At 40.6% G+C, this 21874-nt stretch overlaps 1 protein-coding gene across 20 annotated transcripts in view; it reads left to right on the top strand.

Moving 5' to 3' along the window:
• Nucleotides 1–21874, top strand: part of LOC131410571 (ral-GDS-related protein-like) — a 221444-nt gene that overhangs the window by 32166 nt on the left and 167404 nt on the right. For 4 of the 20 annotated variants that reach the window (XM_058548683.1, XM_058548682.1, XM_058548680.1 and 1 more), the window contains exon 1: nucleotides 9150–9383. The exons of 2 other annotated variants lie outside the window; for them this stretch is intronic. The gene's annotated coding sequence lies outside the window, so the exon portion shown is untranslated. Of the gene's footprint in view, nucleotides 1–9147; nucleotides 9384–21874 lie in introns of those variants that run through there. 14 more of the 20 variants (XM_058548688.1, XM_058548692.1, XM_058548691.1 and 11 more) reach the window with 11 other exon arrangements.

Here is a 21874-nt window from a genome sequence, read left to right as displayed (position 1 = left end):
AAGGGAATGCCTCTCAGAAAAGGCTTTTAATTGCAGTGTGTCTTGGAATTTATGTGTGAGACAGTCTTAATTCCTAGAGCTGAGGGAGGTTCTGCACAGTTTCAGATCCAGAAATGGAAGACAGATATAGTTTGACTCAGCTCTAGGGACAAGCCTCTAAGGGCTCTGCAGTTTCTTGCCAAACTGCCACTGGCAGGCCGAGTTGAGAACTGGCTTTCTTTAATGAATCTGTGGGAATGACTCTCAGAAAAGGCTTGTAAATGCAGTGTGTCTGGGAAGTTATGTGTGAGAGAGCCTTAATTCCTAGAGCTGAGGTAGGTTCTGCACAGACTCAGTTTCAACAATGGAAGACAGGGAGAGTTTGGCTCAGCTCTAGGAATAAGCCTGTAAGGGCTCTGCAGTCTTCTTGCCAAACTGCCACTGCCAGGCCGAGTGGAAAACAGGCGTTCTTTAATGAATCCGAGGGCACGTCTCTTGGAAAAGGCTTGTAACTGCAGTATTAGTGGTGGCTGTGTGCCTTGGCAGTTCTGGTGAATGGCTGAAATTCAGTATTCAGATTATTCAATGTCATGATTTGGGATGTTCAAACAGAAACGGAGGCCCCTGTTCTGTGCCCAGATGGGAATTTATAGAGAGATCATGAAGAGAGGTTCAAATTCAGTATACAAAATTCAGTTGATTTTCTATATACCAACAAATAATTGGAATATGAAACAATACCGTTAACAATACACACACATACACAAAGAAATCCCCAAGTGTAAATCCAATAAAATATTTACAGATATCTGTAGAAAAAAATATGAGACACTCTTAAAAGCAATAAAGGAAAAATTAAATCAATTGAGATATACTCCTTGCTCATGATCAAAAGTCACAATATTATTAAGATGTCAATTCTTCTTAAATTGATCTAAAGATCCTGTGCAATTCCAATAAAAATCTCACCAAGCTATTTTGTAGATACTGAAGAATTCATTTGAAACCTTGAGTGGTCTAGACAATCCTGATGAAGAACAAATTGATGAACTCACACTTCTCAATTTCAAGATTAATTACAAAGTCAAGAGACTGCGATATTTTACAATACTACAATAATCAAGAGACCGTGATTTTTTTTTTATAATTTTATTTATTTATTGTTTTCCCCCAAAGAACCAGTAGATAGTTGAATGTCATAGCTGCACATCCTTCTATTTGCTGTATGTGGGATGCTGCCTCAGCATGGCCGGAGAATCCGTGCTTCGGTGCACGCCCGGGATCTGCAACCGTGATATTTTAAAAATAGGGCCGGCCCCATGGCTTGGCAGTTGGGTGTGCGCGCTCTGATGCAGGTGGCCAGGGTTCGGATCCCAGGCACACCCCGACGCACTGCTTTTCCGGCCATGCTGGGACCGCATCCCACGTGCAGCAACTGGAAGGATGTGCAGCTGTGACATACAACTATCTACTGGGGCTTTGGGGGAAAAATAAATTTAAAAAAATTAAAAAATAAATAAATAATAAAAAAATAAAATGAATAGACAGAGAGGTAAATGAAAAATCATGGAAAGTTCACACAAAGACCTCTGCAAATACAGACAACTTGATCTTGGTCAAGACAATAAATGCACTCCAACATAAAAAATAATAGTCTTTTAGGTCTTTAGTCTTTTAGTCTCTAGTCATCATCAACCATGGTGATGATACAAAAGGATGACCCTATGGAAATAAATGAACAAAGACACAAACTTTGCACCTTAGACATAAATTTACTCAAAATCACTCATCAAGTTAAAATAAAATGCAAAACTGTAAAAATCATTCTGGGAAACAGGAGAAAATCTTCATGATTTATAGTTTGATGATTAATTTTCATATACAACACAAAAAACACCATCCATGAAGAAAATAATTGATCATGTGGACTTGGTTGAGTTTAAACTATCCAATCTGGGACAGACGGCATTCACAGAGTGGAAATACAAACTCCTGACTAGGATAATACATTTGTAAAGCACGTATCTGCAGAAAGACCTGTATGCAAAATATTCAAAGAACCAATCAAATACTGCAACAAGAAAACAAACTCCCGAAATTAAAATAAATAGACCAAAATATGAATAGACAAGTTACCAAAAAAATATATATACATGGCAAATAAGCAAATATAAATTTCTCAACAACAAGAAATTATTGGAAAATAAAATGCATTGTGCATTAAGAAAAAGCAAATTAAAACACCAATGAGATACTCTACTCTTCTAGTAGAATAGCTAACACCCAAAAACTGACAATACTAATTACTGGTGAGGATGTAGGACAATAGGAAATCTCATTCACTGCTGATGGGAACACACACAGTACAACCTCTTAAGAAGACATCTTGTTAATTCTTGTGAAGCTAAATATAGTGTCACTATATGGTGCACCAATTGTGCAGCAGTGTATTTCTCCAACTACTGTGAAAATATACATCCACACACAGACCCCTAAGAACATCTAAAAAGCAGCTTTATTCACAGTGGCCAAAACCTAGAAGGAACCAATATGTCCTTTAACAAGTGAATGACACCCAAGCGTGGGACACTGAGTGAAGACACTTGAGGCACACATGGGCTACAGGCACAGGGTAAGGAAACACACGAGTTCAGACAGGGGCTAGAGGAACAGTAAATGAAAACACTGGTTGTCTAGATAGGCTGGACGCACAGAGAATGTAGACAAACACGAGCTGGCATGGGCTGAAGCACAGCGGACAGACATGCTCAGGGATGGAAAGGGATGCAGACACATGGAATGAGAGAGGCATGTGAGGTCTGGTATAAAATGTGGGCACAGGAGATAGAGACACTCGAGGAAAATATACGCGCTGCAGGTAATTGAGAGAACGACATGAGTTGTTTGACATGGGTTTTAGAGAGAGAGGATGGAGACTCATATGGGTTGGCAAGGGCTACAGGAACAAGGAATGGAGACTTTTGAGAGGTGGTATGGACAGAGAGGAGAGAAAATCTTGACAAAACAAAAGGGCAGACATGGACTGCAGTCATATGAGATGGTGACACTCGACACAAGATATGAGCTTCAGCTAGAGGGATGGAGACACACAAAGGCTGGCATGGTTGCAGATCATGGGCTGGAGACGCTATGGGGCAGACATGGCTTGCAGCACAGAATTTAGAAATACACTAGGGAAGACAAGAGATACCAGCTACATCTGTATGTAGCCTTAAATGAATGTATGAGTATGGAAGAAAGACAGGAAATCCACAATCTCAGCTTCTGTCTCAAGAATTAAAAGAGAATAACACTGGAAAAAATACAGATAGGAAACAATAATAAAGATAAGAATCAATGAAATAGAAAAATACTAAAGAAATAAATCAGGCTAAAAGTTATTTTTAAAATATTAATAATGTTAATAAACACTAGCAAAACCCATTAAGGAAAAGAAAAAGAAGTGCAACACAAATGACCAGTATCAGAAATCAAATAAGAAGTATTGTCTACAGAGTGCTTAGATCTTAACGAGATACACCATTTTGTGAAATACTTAGCACTACGAATTAGACAGCAAAGGTCAAAATTCACTTTATAAAAAATCCATATACTGAAACTGACACACACAAAAAAACATAAAATAGGAAAACTCACATATCTACTAAATAAATTGAATTGTTAGATGGTTAAACCAACTAACCAACAAGAACAACAAACACTTTCCACAAGCAAAACTCTAGGTCTGGGATTATTAACTATTTCAGATAATAGAGGGAGGATGGAAGGAAAGGTTCAGATTCCAGATTAGACTGAACACAATACTAATATAGATTTTATTCACATTGAATACAGTACAAAGATGATTCTTTACCACACAGGACCGCTGAAGTCACCTTTCCACTATACTACCCAATAAATTGAACCTAGAGAAGAACTGGAGAAAAAAAGCACAACACTTATAAATATATATATATATTTTTTATAATTTTATTTATTTATTTTTTCCCCCAAATCCCCAGTAGATAGTTGTATGTCACAGCTGCACATCTTTCTAGTTGCTGTATGTGGGACGAGGCCTCAGCATGGCCGGAGAAGCTGTGCGTCGGTGCGTGCCCGGGATCCGAAGCCATGGGGCCGGCCTTATTAAATATTTTTAATACAGTAAAGAAACTGAGGTTATCTAAACAGAAGAGGAAAATGCTAATAGGTGACATTTACCATCTTCAATGTATGAGGAAGTCCAGAGAAGGCTAAATTTAAAAAGTGGATATAAAGTGAAAATTATTTAAATAACACAAAGAAAAATTTTATTATATGGCAAAGTAATATAGCAGACAATCAACCAATCAATAAAAAAACAATTAATTAATGTATATCATTGATTAGAGATATCAGAACTGATTTCTGGAGTTAGTGGAGTATTTGTCCCTGGAAACTTCTCAGAAACAAACATTAAGGTATTTGTCCTGGATTGACTTTAGACCTTCTCCTGCTGGGGCTCAAGGCCCCTTCAAGTTTCTTCTGTAATTTTACTCTATTGCTAAATTAAATGAGAGAAGGCATAGTGAAGTCAAATATAAGTGTGGTATGGGGGGTTCATTAGAGGAGTGGTGGAGAAACAGTAAACACACCTGGGATGCCGTAGGGTTCTAAGAAGCAGAGCAATAAAAGTATGTAAAGGGCTTGAGACATATTAGGTCCTCAGTAAATAACCATTGTTATCACTAATAATTCATTTCCAATAGTGTAGATAAAAGAAAGTGGGCTATTCTGTCAAAAAAATCTTCCTCAAAAATGTCTTAATTGACTGAAGATTAAATAATCAAAGATGGCTTTGTTTTTAATATTCTTTCCTAGCCAGGTAGGGGTTGACAGAAGCAAGCAAAGGAATTGGGTGACACTTAGGAGAGTCACAAACCTTGAACTCAGAGTAATCTTTGCTTTAGTCTCTGAAAATTCAGGAGCCTCTAAATCCAAATGCCAACACATTCAAGTTGTTGGTGAATCTTGATGAAGATTTTGATAGTTTTGGCTGTCTGCTCAAGCAAAGCATCCTTTGAAACCTAAGGTTTCTAAGCCGGTGGTTCTCAATGTGTAGCTGGTCAGCAGCATCACCTGGGAAATGGTCAGAGACGTAAATTCTCAGGTCCGCCATCCTACTGGATCACAATTTCTGGGATGGGCTCAGCATTCTGTGTTGTAGGGGACCTCCACACAGTTCTAATGCACACTGGAGTTCGAGAACCACTGTCTTAGGAGAAGCCAGTCCTAGGTACAACATAGGGTTAGCATGGATTCCTCTCTCACGAGGGCTTCTCCTGAGGCCCCATGGACAAAATAAGGATTCTTTTTTATGGCCATAGGAAGAAGTATCGGCTCAACTCCAGGTAGCCTTCTTCAGCAATTTTTCCAATATGACCAGGAGCTCTGAAATTTGGATTCAAAAAAATATATATATATAAAAAATTGGCTCAACGTTCAAGAAATTTTCCTGCTTTAGATTGAGGGTGGAGAAGTAGCTGAAATAGAGAAAATTTTCACAGAACACTGATCTATCATTTCTTGATGGAAACCACTGAGTTCCTTCAGTGGAACTAAACAACGACCAGGAAGGTTATGGTTAGTCTGATGTGTTAGAGGAGAAAGAAACACAAAGATAAAGCAAAAAAAAAAAAAAAAAAAAATAGGAGAGAGGAAGAGTAAGGAAGGGAGATAGAAACAGCGACCATCAGTCAGAGGTGGTGAGAGGAGGGGGAAGGAATAGAAGATGCAGAGGGAGAGAAGCAGCTGCCGCTCGGTAGGAAACATACCTGTTGACACTGTGCACATGTGGCTTTCACAGAAAGGTGTAAGGTTTCTAAAAAGCAAAGAAAATAAAAACAAATCCATCCAATATAGTAACTTGTCCTAAATATTAATTGATCAGGTCTGATCACGCTGATGTCTTCCTTATCCTTTATTTCATTCCTGTCTCAAATTCTATGTCCTGCCCTTGTCTAAGGCTTCAGAAACACACCACAATTCAAACTGTCACAAGGTGAACTTTTTAAATCATTTCAACTTCTTCTTCCTTGACCTTCTGCACAAAATAGATGCCCTACAGTGTTAGCTCGCCTTTCGGTGCCTTTCAAAAAATCTTTAAACACTTTATTCTTAACAATACTGCTTTAGATTCGCAGAGAATTGAACAGATAGTATGTCAGGAGAGGGAGAGAGTCTCCCTCTGCCCTTTCCCTTAAGGTTCTTATGGCTGGCCAAATAATTAACAAGACAGGTTAGCAGGAGAAAATAATACCAAGTTTAATCACGTGTATACATGGGAGAAACTCAGAAATGAGCAACTCGTCCCTCTGTCTAAGCTGCTTGCTTAAGTATCGCAGCTAAAGGCGAGGAGAGTGTTGGGGGCGGGTAGTGGTTTGGGACTTCAGAGGGCAGGAAAACAATTCTTTTCAGGGTCATCTATAGATAATGTGGTCAGGAGACACAGAGTTTTTGATAAAAGAAGCTTGGTGCCTTTCCTATTGTAACCTCTATCCTACATTATTTTTACAGCCATCATGATAGAAGATCTGTTCCAGGAAGGAGCCACCATGTATAAATTCTTTAGGCAGTTAGTGGGGGAGGTCAAATGTCCCTCAGAGAAAACAATCAAGGTAAAGAGATATATTTCAGGGTGGCCAAATCTTGATCTCCCACAGTACATAGAGCTCCATACACCCACCGTACTGCCTCTCCCCTCTCTCCCAAGTGCCATCTCCCCTGTTATTAACACCTTGCATTAGTGTGATACGTTTGTTATAATGAATGAACAATATTGAAACGTTGTTATTGTTGGGGAAGTGAGAGAGTATCTCCCTCTGCCCTTTTCCTTAAGATTCTTATGGCTGCCCAAATAATTAACAAGACAGGTTAGCAGGAGAAAATAATATCAAGTTTAATAACATGTATACATGGGAGAAAGCAGGGACATTGCGTTTCTCAACACAATAGCAGAAATTCTCGTCTTAAATACCATGTTCAGCTAATGATAAAGGAGGATGTTGGGGGTGGGGAGAGTCAGTTACAGGAGATTATCACTAAAGCACAGTAAACAAGAGTAAGGTTATTATGCAGATTTAAGACCTCCTTTTTCACATTGATAAGTTTCTAGGAATGAGGTCATCCCCCCTCTTCCCAAATACAGAGAGGGAGATACCTTTACAAATGGAGATTTCCCGTGTGAATGTAAATGTCTGTCTGGCAACTCCTTGCAGGGCCATCCAAAGAATGTGGCCAGAGACAGAACTTCTAAGAAGATGGGCTTGTTGGTGCCTTTTCTATTGTAACATCTATTACACATTATATTACAGCCATCAGACAGAAGATCTGTTCCAGGAAGGAGTTACTATGTCAAATTCTTTAGGCAGTTAGTGGGGGAGGTCAAATGTCCTCAGAGAAAACAACCAAGGTAAAGAGATAGATTTCAGGTGGCCAAATCTTGATCTCCCACATTATGAACTACAGTCCCTAGATTAAGGGTCACTCTTTGTGTTGTACAGTTACATGAGTTTTGACACACATATAGTGACATGTAGCCACCATTATGTACAGAACAATCTCACCACCCTAATAATCCTCTGAGCATCAGGTTATCTCTTAGTGGCTTTTTAAAATATTAACAGTTGTCAGAATGACATAAATTTTTACGACGAAAAATGTTCCACAGGTGTTAAGTTTTGTTAGTCTCACTATTATGATCATTATGAGAAATAATGAAAAAAATGAACTCCTATATAAACAGCAAAAATCACAGAATTTTAAAGATAAAAAAGATCTGGAAGATTAGGAAATCCTACATTCTTCAAGACCCTGCCCTCCAGTCTCTCAGCTTTCTGTGTCATTTATCTGCCGACTCCACTGAGGAGAAAGAAAGAAATCGATAAAGAAAAACAAAGCAAAAAACAAATTTTGGTTCTAAGTAGTCCTCTTGAGCCCGAGGTAATCAAGCATGGATTCTTTTTTACTGCCTATTTACATCAGGAACATAATTACTAGCTAGAGCCTAATTTGAGAATATTCATTAGAAATGAAAGATGTCATATCTAAGAACAGAATGGAATTCACTGAGGCTTTATTCTTGGGATATTTGCAGGATTAAGTCAGGACATGCTGTGAGAGTGATAAATAAGTTCTATATATTTTTCTTCTCCAAGACCATGTATTTCAGCCACACTTTATACCCATGTACTTTGCAACAATGAAAAACAATTAAACACTGACCTTGAATATTTTGCCCTCAGATACACTAGTCTTTAAAATATAAATTGAGCAATTTTAATCTAGATGAGTGAAAGACTATGGACATTTCTAGAATGTCACGTTAGGTCCTTTAGAAGTGAAGAATTGACTTTATAAAGCATTTCTATTCCTTCTCATACCTTGACAATAGTGCTACTGTGACTCTGTTTTAAAGAGGATAATGGCAGGCTTTACTTTGATTTGCACCTTTTTGTTTTAAGTACATTTACTTAATATTTCTCAGTCTTCTTGAAAACTTTTATCATTAAGCTCAACCTTCATTTAAATCACCAGACCTATTTGATGAAGGCGACGTGAATATTTACTAGCAAACTCCTTAGAAAATTACTAATTTAACCTTACTTCAGATGATCCATTGTAGAACTCAAACTGGATTTCCCAGGCCCCTCAGAACGGCTCATAACTGTGTGTTTGTCCATTTATCTGGGAAGATATTATCTAAGGGCAATTGTTCTTCTCAAATGCTTTCTTTACCTCAAACAGCAATACTTCCAAAGTTTTAATGAAAATGTGGCCAATTTGGTGAAAACCAAGTGACTTGTTTGTTTTAGCATGCCAATGAGATTAAGAAAATAAGTATTTTAACTATTGTTATTGATTATAAAAATCAGAACTTAAGAAAACAAACTTCTTTGTCCAAAGACATTTCTGCAAGTGAAATCATGAGAAAAACTGACAGCTAGCCTCCCATTTTAACCACTCAACCATAAGAAATGTAATATGGTGGGCAAACATGTGAGCGTTGTCACCTGCACGAGTCCCCAACGCTGTGGCCCCATCACGGCCACAACTCAGAGGAAGGAGCCAGCAGAGGGGAGACAGCTGTGCCCTCAGCGTCCTTCCTCCCTAGGTCAGAACTCAGTCCCAGCTGCTCACTGTCTAGTCTTCTGGGGAAGCAGATAATTCTTCTGGGGACACGACACATCAGGTGTTAAGGATGTCATTCTTCTTTTTTAAACAAATGTTAGATCATGTAACGTGCTTCTCAGGACAGGAGGAGCCGCCTCAAGGGAAGGCAGATCTTCTCCAGGAACTGATGGTCATCCAGGGAGAGCAGAGTCAAGGACTGCAGAGTGCCAGCCAGCTCCCGCTCTCCCTCTCAGGTACACCTTGGTCCCCGCACCCCCATCCCCCTCCCGGTGCCCCCCAGCGGCTCCCATTGTTCTTGGAGGCCCGCGCATGCGCAAGACTGGCTCTCAGAGCGGCAGAGGGGATGGCGAGCTGGAGAGCCCCGAGGCGTGTGCACTGGAGGTGGCGCCCCAGGTGCGCAGGTGGCTGTCTCGGAGGTTTGTGTAGGGGGATTGGCGGTTTCTGGATCCTTCCTCCATGATTTTCAGCACAGGGGAGCTCTCCTTTCTGCAGTGTGGAGGAGCGCTGAGCAGGAGGCGGCGCTGAGGTAGGCGGTGGGCGGCGGGCTCGGCGTGGAGATCTCCGCCGCAGATGGCGGGACCGCGGTGGGGGGGTCGGCGGATGGGGTCGGGGGCCGGGGCTGCTGGCGGGCTGCCCCAGGCGGGGGAGCCCAACTCTGTCCCTTGGAGGAGCAGAGGAGTGCCGCCTGGCCGGCGGGTCCCTCTGCCTTGGCGGTGCCCCACCCTGGCGGGGCCTCCTGCCCACCCAGCGGAGGTGCAGGGGGCGGCAGGGAGTCGCCTGCCCTCTGCTCGAGCCCTTGAGTTCGTGTCCCCGGGGGCCCCGTCTAGGCCAGGTCTCGACATCCCGGGGTGAACACTTTCCTTCAGAAGATGGACTGTGGTCAGCGCTCCTCTGCCTGACTCCGCGCAGGCTATTGGGCTCCTCATTGGGTTCTTTAAACAAATAAGCGTTCCTACTTCCTTGGGACCACCTTTATAGAAAAGCCTAATCCCATTAATGGTTTCTGATAATTGACTCTATATTTGCAAGGGGAACTTTGAAGCCTGTGAATTGTTGTAAACTGCATTTAATGAAAGGAGCTTTAAACAGTCTTTGGTGCAAATTATGTAGCTTCCTAATAATAACTCACCTTCTGTTAACATAGACTGATGACTGATCAATTGATGATTGACATAATGTGTACGGAATTTTGGTTTCAGTGGAAAGGATTTTCTTGGCAGTTGGTGCTAAAATTAAAATCGGATAAGGAGGTTTTTAGAAGTAGTATGTAGTGTGTGTTTTGTCTCCATACTCATTTAGAATTGTAAGAATTTAGATTTGGAAAGCTCATAGAACAAGAATTTTCAAATTTTGATTTGATTGTGTTGGGGGAAGAGGTGGAATCTCCCTCTGCCCTTTTCTTTAAGGTTCTTATGGCTGGCCAAATAATTAACAAGACAGGTTAGCAGGAGAAAATAATACCAAGTTTAATAACATGTATACATGGGAGAAAGCAGGGACACTGCGTTTCTCAACACAATAGCAGAAATTCTTGTCTTAAGTACCATGTTCAGCCAAAGACAAAGGAGGGTGTTGGGGATGGGGGGAGTCAGTTACAGGAGATTACCACTAAAGCACAGTAAACAAGAGTAAGGTTATTATGCAGATTTAAGGCCTCACGTTTCACATTCATAAGCCTCTAGAAATGAGGCCATTCTCCCCTCTTCCCAAAACAGACAGGGAGATACCTTTACAAATGGAGATTTTCCTTATAAATGTAAATGATTGTCTGGCAACTTCTCACAGGGCCATCCAGAGAAGGTGGCCAGAGAGACAGAACTTCGGATAAGATGGGCTTGTTGGTGTCTTTCCTATTGTAACATTTATCCTACATTATCTTTACAGCCATCATGATAGATCTGTTCCAGGAAGGAGTTACTATGTCAAATTCTTTAGTTAGTGGGGGAGGTCAAATGTCCCTAGAGAAAACAACCAAGGTAAAGAGATGGATTTCAGGGTGGCCAAATCTTGACCTCCCACAACTGAAAGGGTGAAAGGTACAAAGGCCAAATACGGTAGGATTTCATTTATATGATATTCTAGAAAAGATAAACCATAGGGAAAGACAACAGATCGTTAGTTGCCATTAGTTTTAATATTTAGTTAATCATTTAGTTTAATAGTTTAATCATTAGTTTTAATATTTCTGATAAAAAAATACATTTTATTGATAGCATCCTAATTATACTTTTGGATGATACCAGAATTTAACAACCTATGAAATTCTGCAGGAGGAACAAATGACATGTTGGTTATTGGTGTCTTTGAAGTGTAAGGATTGTTGGTAATGAATCTAAATAAGCATTGTTGGATTGTGAACTACTGATTTTTTTACTAGATTCTGTTGGACATGGCATATTACAAGTTTCAAAATGCTCTTTAAATTACTGTAGCAGTCTGAAGCTATTAAATTGTAATGTAAGATCTTTATAGATGAAACAGGCAAAAATATAAAAAGCCATTTATCTTTTTATCTTTGTTAAAAAATGAAGTAAATCTTACTATATACATGAATGACTTCTGGCTAGACAGACCTGAACTTGACAAGACGGACTCACTAGTATGGTGAATTTGTTTTGGAATGTTAAAGTGGGAGAGGACATATGTTTTTCCTGAGGGTGACCCAAGTCAATATGGTAGGTTTTGCTGTTTATACGCTCTTTCTGAGTTACCATCTTGATTAAACAGCTTGTCATAGACGTACCAAGAAATTTGGGCCATTTTATGTATCAATATTTTTTTTAATAATTTTATTTATCTATTTTTTCCCCCAAAGCCCCAGTAAATAGTTGTATGTCATAGCTGCACATCCTTCTATTTGCTGTATGTGGGACACGGCCTCAGTATGGCCAGAGAAGCGGTGCGTCAGTGCGTGCCTGGGATCCGAACCCAGGCCGCAGGCAGCAGAGTGCGTGCACTTAACCGCTAAGCCACGGGGCCAGCCCTATGTATCAATATTTTAAGATATCCTATTTCCCTGATAGTTTCTAATTTCAGGGTGTCTGGGAAAAACAGTTTCTGAACATAGGTACTTTGGAATATAATTTTTGATTGTTGACTTATTGAAGTATAGATTTATGGAGTTGTTGGAAATAATTTTAGTGGTTGTAGAGCCTAACCTCTTCATTTTCCAGTAAATGAAAAGTGAGGTTTCTCAAGTTAAGTCATCCATAGTCTGACTGCTACTTAGTGGCAGAGTTGGAACTATATGCTCAGATGCTTGTCTCCAGATTCTTAGTACAGTGCTCTCTGTGCTATGTACTATTAAGTAGACAAACCAGTGAGTTACCTTCCCAGATCATATATGTAGCCAGCAGGGTTGATTTTTTCCCATATGCATTTTTTGCTTTCTTTTTTAAATAACTACTAACCACAATTAATTCATTCCCATACCATGTTTAATAACTATACTTGTGTGTGTCTCCTCGAGCACACGTGGATTCCCTAGAATGGACGCCTGCCTGTGAGTGGATTGCTGGTCCAGAGGCTGATGTTCATCTGCAACTTGACGAGCTGCAGCCAAATCATCCTCTGAAGTTTTAGTAATTTCCATTCTCGCCAACAGTGTCTGAGTCATCCTTTCCCTGGGAATTGTCAGATCGGCATTGTCAGATTTTTAAAGGTTTGCCAATCTGATGACTGAGAAATGATGTATTTGTTTCCCTCTTTGTACAACTGTTTTGACAAATGCATAGAGCTGTGCCACTACCACATTCAATATACAGAACAGTTCCAGCAACCAGAACTCCCTTCAGCTGTTCTTTTGTAGTCAACTCTTCCCCCACCCTTAACCCCTGGCAACTAATGATTTGTTGTCTTTCCCTATGGTTTGTCTTTTCTAGAATATCATATAAATGGAATCCTACAGTATTTGGCCTTTTGAGTCTGGATTCTTTCATGTAGCAAAATACATTCAGTTTAGTGTTCATCCATGTTGTTGCCTGTATCAGCAGTTCCTTCTGTTTTATTGCTGAATGTAGTATCTATTGTATGAATGTACCACAGTTTATCCATCCACCAGTTGAAGGACATTTGAGTTATTTTCAGTTTTGTCTTTTTTGACTATGAATAAAGCTGCTATAAATCTTTGCAAACAAGTTTTTGTGTGAACGTTAGTCTTCTCTTAGGTAAGCACCTAGAAGTGGAATTGCTGGGTCACATGATATGTGTATGTTTAACTTTATTTTAAAAACTGTTTGTGGTAGCAAAGTCATGGCCCAGAAAGATGTCCTAATCCCTGGAACCTGGGAATACATTAGGTTACTTGGCAAAGGTGAATTAAGTTTGCAGATGGAATTAAGGTTGCTAATCAACTGACTTTAAAATATGGAGATTATCCTGGATTATCCAGGTGGGCCCAGTGCATCACAAAGGCCCTTAAAAGGGAAAGAACAGCAGGCGAGTAGAAAAAAGATGCAACAAGGGAAGCAGGGCCAGAGAGATGCCGAGTTCTTGGTCTTGAGGGTGGAGGAGGGGGGCCATAGGCTAAGGAATGTGGTTGTCTCTAGAAGCTTGAAAAGGCTAGGAAATGGATTAACCTTTAGAGTCCCCCCAAAAGAACCTAGCTCTGCCAACACCTTGATTTTAGCCCAAGGAGACCCGTGTCAGACTGTTAACCTACAGACCTGTAAAACAAATCTGAGCTGTTTTAAGCCATGAAATTTGTGCTAATTTGTTACAGCAGCCTAACAAACTCCACTTGAAAGCTGTTTTCCAAAGAGGCTGAACCACTTTGTGTTCCTACCAGCAATGTAGTAGTGTTCCAGTGACTTTCCATCCTCATTAACACTTGGTATGGTCAACATCTTTAATTTTAGACATTCTAATATGTACATAGCAGTATCTCAATGTGGTTTTCATGTGCATTTTTCTCATGATTAATGACGTTGAGCATCTTTTCATGAGCTTATTTGCCATCTGTTTATCTTCTTTTGTGAAGTGTCCAATTCTGTGCCCATTTTAAACTTGGATTTTTTTATTGCTGAGTTTTGACAGTTCTTTATAGTCCTGTCAGATATGTGATTTGCAAAGGTCTTCTCCCAGTCTGTGGCTTGCCTTTTCCATCTTCTCACCAGTGTCTTTGGAAGGTCTGTGTAATGTAACTCGAGAGGCTCCATGTGACCTTGTCTTCCTTCATTGGGAAACAGTGAAGTTGGAGCACCTGAGTCCAATCAGATGTTGATCAGACTTGGGGCTGGGTCTCACTTTTAGTAAACCTAGCCCTTCCGCTTTCCCCCTGTTCCTGTTTGCTCTGCTCCCCTCCCCCGCACAGGCGTCTGGTTCTAAGTCTCGTAGATCTCTGTCTCCTCAGGTTTGGGAGCCCACAGAATATTCAGCTACGCCCTTCAGACATTTCAGCGCAGCTCTCCAGCCTCCTACCTTACATCGCTTCACAATATGGCAAATTCCCTGAAGGTCAGACTAGCAGTATGTTGGACTTAGGCCATTTCCACCACTTCTGGAGGTTTCACTTTGCTTTATGGAAGCTTTGGCCTAGTTCCCCGGATTCCTGTGTGGCACCAAAACTTAGCACAGGTGCTGTGAGGAAGAGCAGTTGTGTGTGTGAAAGCACTCAGGTTTCCTCTGCCACACCAATCCTGCAGAATCACTACAAGTTTGCCTAGTTTCTCTTTTCTCTAGCCGAGGCTCAGACTGAGCAAGCCAGATCCTCAACAGGCACTCAGAATCAGAAAATGCTTCTGGGGGAAAGAAAGGTAAAAATTCTTGCTCACATAAAAGAGTTTTTCTTCTTTCTGGAATTTTAGTTGGTTGGTTCTGAAGTTCTCTGATGCTCTAAAAATATATCTATAATTTATCTGGCTTTGTCCGGTTTTGCAGCAAGTGTGCTTTCCTGTCTTAGTCTACTCTAAAACAGAAGTTCCCTTGTCATTAGTTTTTAACTCCATCTGTTATACATTGTCAATATTATTATTGTTTGGTAAAGTCATGCTTTCAATGATTTATTCAGATGTTTACCCTTTTTTATCCTCACAATCCATTTTTACATCTTAGCATTTCTTCTATCAATTTTTTGTTAAAGTACATTCATTTTACTTTTTAATTTTTTTCCTTGAGTAATATTAGCTCTGGGCTAACCTCTGTGCCAGTCTTCCTCTATTTTGTATGTGGGTCACCACCATGGCATGGCTGATGTGTGGTGTAGGTCCACTCCTAGGATCTGAACCCATGAACCCAGGCCTTGGCAGCAGAGCGTGCTGAACTTAAACCTCTACACTGGGTAGCTGGCCCCCTTAAAGTACATTCTTTAGAAGTTCCTTAATGAGCATTTGTTGGTGGTAATACTCTTAGTAAATGTTTGCATAAAAATATCTGTAATTCACCCCAGTTCTTGAGATATGGTTTGATTGGGTATACACTGAAAGTCATTTTCTCTCTGTATCTTTAAGATTTAATCCAACTCTCTCTTGCCTTCCATTGTTAAGAAATGTATCATAGGTCTAAATGTAAGTCTCTGTAAGTGTTCTGTCCCTCTGTGGGGCTTTGAATATCTTCTTTTGTATTTGGTGTTCTTTGGTTTCCCTGGATGGATCTAACTCTAGATTTTTTTTTTTTAATTATGCTTGAGATGTGTTCACCTGCCTGAATCTAGAATAGAAGTCTTTTATTAATTCTGGAAATTTCTTTTTTTTTTTTGTGAGGAAGATTAGCCCTGAGCTAACATCCATGCTAATCCTCCTCTTTTTGCTGAGGAAGACTGGCTCTGAGCTAACACCTATTGCCAATCTTCCTCCTTTTTTTTTTCCCCCAAAGCCCCAGCAGATAGTTGTATGTCATAGTTGCACATCCTTCTAGTTGCTGTATGTGGGACGCCGCCTCAGCACGGCCGGAGAAGCAGTGCATTGGTGCGCACCTGAGATCCGAACCCGGGCCATCAGCAGTGGAGTGCGCGCACCTAACTGCTAAGCCCCGGAGCTGGCCCTGGAAATTTCTATTATGTCTGAATATTCCTTGAAATCATATATATATTTATATTATTTGTGAATAGCTTCTGTTGGACTATGAATGTCCTTTTTGTTGTGTCTTAGAGGAGGAGAGTTCAATAGGGGAAGCTCACTCTGCCATGATGTTGATGTCACTCTCTTCTATATATTTATATTATTTAATTCAAATATATGTACACATACTTATGTTATTTATACACATTCAATATATATTCATTATATATATTATTTAATTCAATATATTATATTATTCAATATAATGATTTATATTATCCAAAAAATGTACATATCTTATTTCTATATATGATCCTGTACTTGACCAAACTCAAGCCAGGCTCCATTGAGCCCTCTTCTTGACTAGGCCTCAATCTTATCCTATAATAACTACAGCCTCTCAGCACAAATGGTTTCACATCTCCACACGCATTATAAGACTTAAACACTGACACAGTTTCTAACAGCTCAAATCCACATCCCTAGGATGACCCCTGCCCCCTTAAAGAGTGTCGGCCTGAGAAAGCTCAAAGCAGCCAAAAGAACTGACTGTTTGTTCTGGCCAACACTCAATCATTTGCCTCCGACATCCCTTTCTTAGAGCATTTACCCAAAAGTGCTTACAACTGTGAATATTTCCTCTGTCCTTTTGATTTTTATATATATATATATATAAAAAATATATATATAAATATATATTTAGAGACACTTATATATATAAGTGTCTCTAATAACCAACGAATGCATTTCTCAAGGTCCTGAGAGCCATTCATTGAGATGAGGATAGGGTGTCTGTCTCCCAGACTCTGTGAGAGGAGAAAAGTGAAACTTTGATCATTTCCAACCAGCAGACACAACTGGCCAGATTACACTGCACTGACCAACACTCTGTAACTTTTCCCTCCCTGACTCTACTGAGCCCCTGCTCACCCCTCTGCCTGCTCCCTCATTCTCCCTTTCAAATGCCCAGTCACCTCTGTACAAATCAAATTGAGTTCAGTTCACCCTGTTCCCTCTTCCCTATTGCAGTGGTATATTACTGATTAAAATCTGTCCTGACCACTTTCACTAGAGCCTGATTTGCATATATTCTACATTTAACACACATATAGATAATCTCAGGCATATGCGTATATATGCATATACCAACATAACCATGGGCCCTCCAGGACCAGTTCAACTGACCCCATCTTATCAACAGAGTAGTTAAGAGTTTTCTTTCAGGAACTGAGACCCCTAGTCCAGTTCAGGCCAGTTGACACCACCAACCCATCAACTACACCTGCGCAAATGCTCGATAAATGATATTTTTGACATCAAGCATCTAAAAGCTCCATCTTCAGATCATCGTAACACTGCCGGTTTCTGAACACACATCCGATGAAGAGCCACAAAGCTTGACTTTGCTTGTGAAGATCATCCATTACCTCACTTCTCCTTACTTTCAATCATCTACTTCCACATGTCAGACCACCCTGCCCTTCATCCCATAAATTGTGCCCCAAGCCCTGGATCGGGGAGACAGATCTGAGACAGACACATGGCCCCTGTCTCCTTGCAGATAAATCTCACAAAAATAAAGCTACAATTCTTTTCCCAAAAGCTGATGCCAAAATAACTGGCTTTTTTAATGTGCATTGGGCAAGAGAACCCCAATATTGTGCAGTAACATCAATACATATATATATATATACACTTAATGGATGTTTTATCTTCTTTTTTTTTTCCTTTGCTGATGAGGATTCACCCTGAGCTAACATCTGTGCCACTCTTCCTCTATTTTGTATGTGGGTTGCCACCACAGCCTGGCCGCTGATGAGTGGTGTAGGTCCATGCCGAGGAATGGAGCCTGGGCTGCTGAAGTAGAGTTCTCTGAACTTAACCACTAGGCCATGGGACCGGCCCATGTCTAATTGTTTTGAAGATGTTACTAGATATGCAATTGAAGTTTCACTATGATCTCTGGATTTCCTTGCTACTCCTTTAGTCCTTCACTTCAGTGTATGTGTTTCTTGCTCCATTTTTCATGCTAGAGGATTTTCTCAAATATCAAGTGGTCCTTGGCTACCTGTTCATATTTCTGTGATGGGAAGAAAACAGCTGAGTAGGATCTCTGTGGGCCTGATGGGGCCTGTAAATGTCTGGACTCAATGTTTCTTCAGGGGTGTTGAGTGTTGAACTAGTAACAGGCAAACAGTGTTGGTGCCCATGCTGATCTGTAACAACATACTTATTCTACACATTCCCACAATGACAGACATCCTCTGAACACATGGAAATGCTGACAACACACCCACACCCACATACACACTATTTGTAAATGACCATCAGCATTCAGTCTGTAAACTACACCTGATAATGCACACTGATACTCAGAACATACACACAAACTCACACACATACACACCACTCACTGTCTCAGAGCCCACAGTGACTTGAACTCTCTAAACACACACAGACATCAACAAAACACACCTTCACATAGATGCCATAATAGCCGTGCACCCTGTGACCATACAGAATTGCTGAACACACACACATCCATACAACAAGGAGCATGGCCGTGCATGTGTGGGCTTGATCAGGAAGTTTTTCACACCTCAGCATCAACATGGACACCCCGGGGCAAGAGGGAGAGGCAGAGGGCACAGGGACAAAATGTCAGGAGCAGTCAGGAGGCACTTGCATAAAACAAATATGATACCTGCAAAGCTGGTTGCTAAATGACATACGACTCAAGGATAGGAGGACCCAAGAGGATCTGAAATGGTACAAAAGAGGTGACTGATACAAACCCATCACAAGATATTTAAATGTAAGGAACAGTGATATTTTAAAAGGCACTGAGGAGAGTCCATCAAAGCTTAGATATAATTTCAAACAATGAATGACATGGAATTCTGGCCAAAGAACAGCCATTATTGCTGTTAAAATTCCTATTTAAATGTTCTTATAAAATTATAGAAATACTCATTGAAAAATGACAAATGCTCATTGGTTTAAAACATTTCAGGGTAAAATTACTGCAGCTTCCACTTTTATTGAGTAGCTTTCCTGGGGCAGCTAGAAAACCTGTACAATGCACACAGAACAGCTGTTTGAAGGGTCTTAGAACATCCCGTGCAGACAGGACTTGGGGGTCTACAATCTCTGAGATGAGGGAAGCAGAAGATTGTGAGCACCAGCTCCACGTGGCTTCTCCCCTAAGGCATTTGCTATTTCAACAGTGAGAGAAGAGAGTCTGAGCAGAAAGAGGAGGAAAAATGAACTGAAATTTCATTTCAGCCAAGTCCAGTAACTTCTGCTTCCAGTCAGTTGTGGTGAAGGCAGAGCAACAATTAAACATTGATTTAATAAATACTGTAAGATTGAAAACACCAAAGGGATGTGGAAGCAAACAGGACTAGATGAAATCAAATTTCAAAAAGGAAAGAGCCTTTTTAGGTGAGATAGCCACACATGCCCTCACCCAGGGGAATTTGCTTAATCTGGACTCTGATAATCAGACCTGTCTTACCAGAAAACAATTGTAAATACAACCTGTCATAATTGATCTATGTTAGCTTTTTAATATCACAAGCTTTGTTTGGCTGTTAATTTTTATTGCCTCCACTAGAAGACTCTGTAAAGGGAAAGACATTGTATCATTTGCCACATGATCTCCAGAACATTCTTCAGTTGGGGCTGTATGACTTCTATAAATATGTGTTAATTGTTGGTTTCATGAATGCTATGGACTGAATGTCTACGTAATCCAATTTTATAAGTTAAAATCCTAATCCCCGAAGTGATTGTATTTGGAAGTGGGGCCTTTGGGAGTTAATTAGCTTAGATGAGGCCATGAGTGTGAAGCCCCCATGATGGGATTAGTGCCCTTATAGGGAGATGGAGGGCCAGAGCTCTCTCTGCTAGATGAGGGTAGAGCAAGAAGCTATCCTTCTGCAAAACAGGAAGAGAGCTCTCACCAAAAACAAATCAGCTTGAACCTAGATCTTGAGCATCCCAGTCTTCAGAACTGTGAGGAATGCACTTCTGTTGTTAAAAGTGCCCAGTCTACAGATGGCCTGGCGGTGCAGTGGCTAAGTGTGGGTCCTCCCCTATGGTGGCCCAAGGGTTTGCAGGTTCAGATCCTGGGCACACACCGATGCACAGCTTGTCAAGCCATGCTCTGTCTGCATCCCATAAAAAAGTAGAGGAAGATGGGCACAGATGTTAGCCCAGGGCCAATCTTCCTCAGCAAAAAAGAGGAGGATTGGCATCAGATGTTAGCTCAGGGCTGATCTTCCTCACACACACAAAAGGAACCCCAAAAGTGCCTGGCCTAGGGGCCTGCCCCACAGCCTACTGGTTAAGTTCAGTGAGCTCCTCTTCGGTAGCATGGGTTCAGTTCCTGGACACAGACCTACACCACTCATCAGCAGCCATGCTGTGGGTGTGACCCACACACAAAATAAAGGAAGACAGGCATGGATGTTAGCTCATGGTGAATCTTCCTCAGCAAAAAAAATAAAGTACCCAGTCTATGGTATTTTTGTTAAGACATCCCATACAGACTAGGACACTGAGTGTGTGAATAAGTTCGTTTAGATTGACGATCCTTCTTCTACATGACACATTATTGCCAATGATCCCTAAATTGGTGTGAGTCAAATTCCCCTTAAGGATCATAAAGATGTTAGGGCCCTTCTCCCTAGTTGTGCACATATTGCTACACATGAAAACATGTTGCATCATGTGTTTTATCGACACCTTAGTCTTACACCTCATCCCATTGGCCTTCAGCGAACTTCAGTGTTACAGCCAGTGCTTTGGGCAATAAAAGAAAGTCCCTGGACTGAAGTGGGGTCGGTATCCATCGTGCAGCTCCTGTCCTCTGCCCAGCCAGCTCCAGCACAGGGTCAATTTACAAGATGGGCTTTCCTCCAGGCAGCTCTGTGTTTCTCCCAGCCTGTTCTCATTTAGGATGATCTCACCAGGAGCAATGAGTGTAAATTTGGAGGGAAGAGCTACAGAAGGCATCTGCCAGGGGAAATTCTTTGTGGTTACATGGTCTAGAATATGGACACCTGGCTGCTCTAAGGTGTCCTGAAAATGGAAACCTTCTCACGTCTGTAATATCCTTCCATGTCCTCTTTCCCCTCCATCTCTCTGTTCTTGGTGGAAAAATTCCCTTGGCAACGACAATAAAAAAATGAAAGTAGGGAATGGCCCATTTCCAGTCTCAGAATTCTGTGAAATTTTACTGCCTATCCCCAGTCTCCCAGGACTGACACCCTTTTTACTCTTTTAAGATTAGATTACATTTTAATCTCCTTTAATCAAAGTTTTCTCTCATCCTTGTTATGTATATACATGTTCTAATACATAACATTGAAAACATTATTTTTGGCCCTACAATTTCCAGATTCACTCATAGTTGTTTTCTGATGGATGCATGACTTTGTAATTATGTTTATAACTCCATTAACTATAGAAATTGACTAAATTATGAGTAGTAATGTACTAATACAGGAAAATGGCCCATTTTTATTCAACATAAAGTTTCATGTTTTGATCAAGACAAATACACGAATACTTAATTGTTCAGCAAAAACTCTTCCTGTGTACATGTAAGCAATTATAAATCTATTGAAGTTGGTTTACCTTGTCGATTATTCCTTATTTCTGAGTTGTGCATTCAGCATTTCCATGAACACTTTAGAGTCCTGCATCTTTATCCTACCATTTTA

This window comes from Diceros bicornis, chromosome 10 (genome assembly GCF_020826845.1).
Source record: "Diceros bicornis minor isolate mBicDic1 chromosome 10, mDicBic1.mat.cur, whole genome shotgun sequence".
Lineage (NCBI taxonomy): Eukaryota > Metazoa > Chordata > Mammalia > Perissodactyla > Rhinocerotidae > Diceros > Diceros bicornis.
This window is presented reverse-complemented; position numbering and strand designations above follow the sequence as displayed.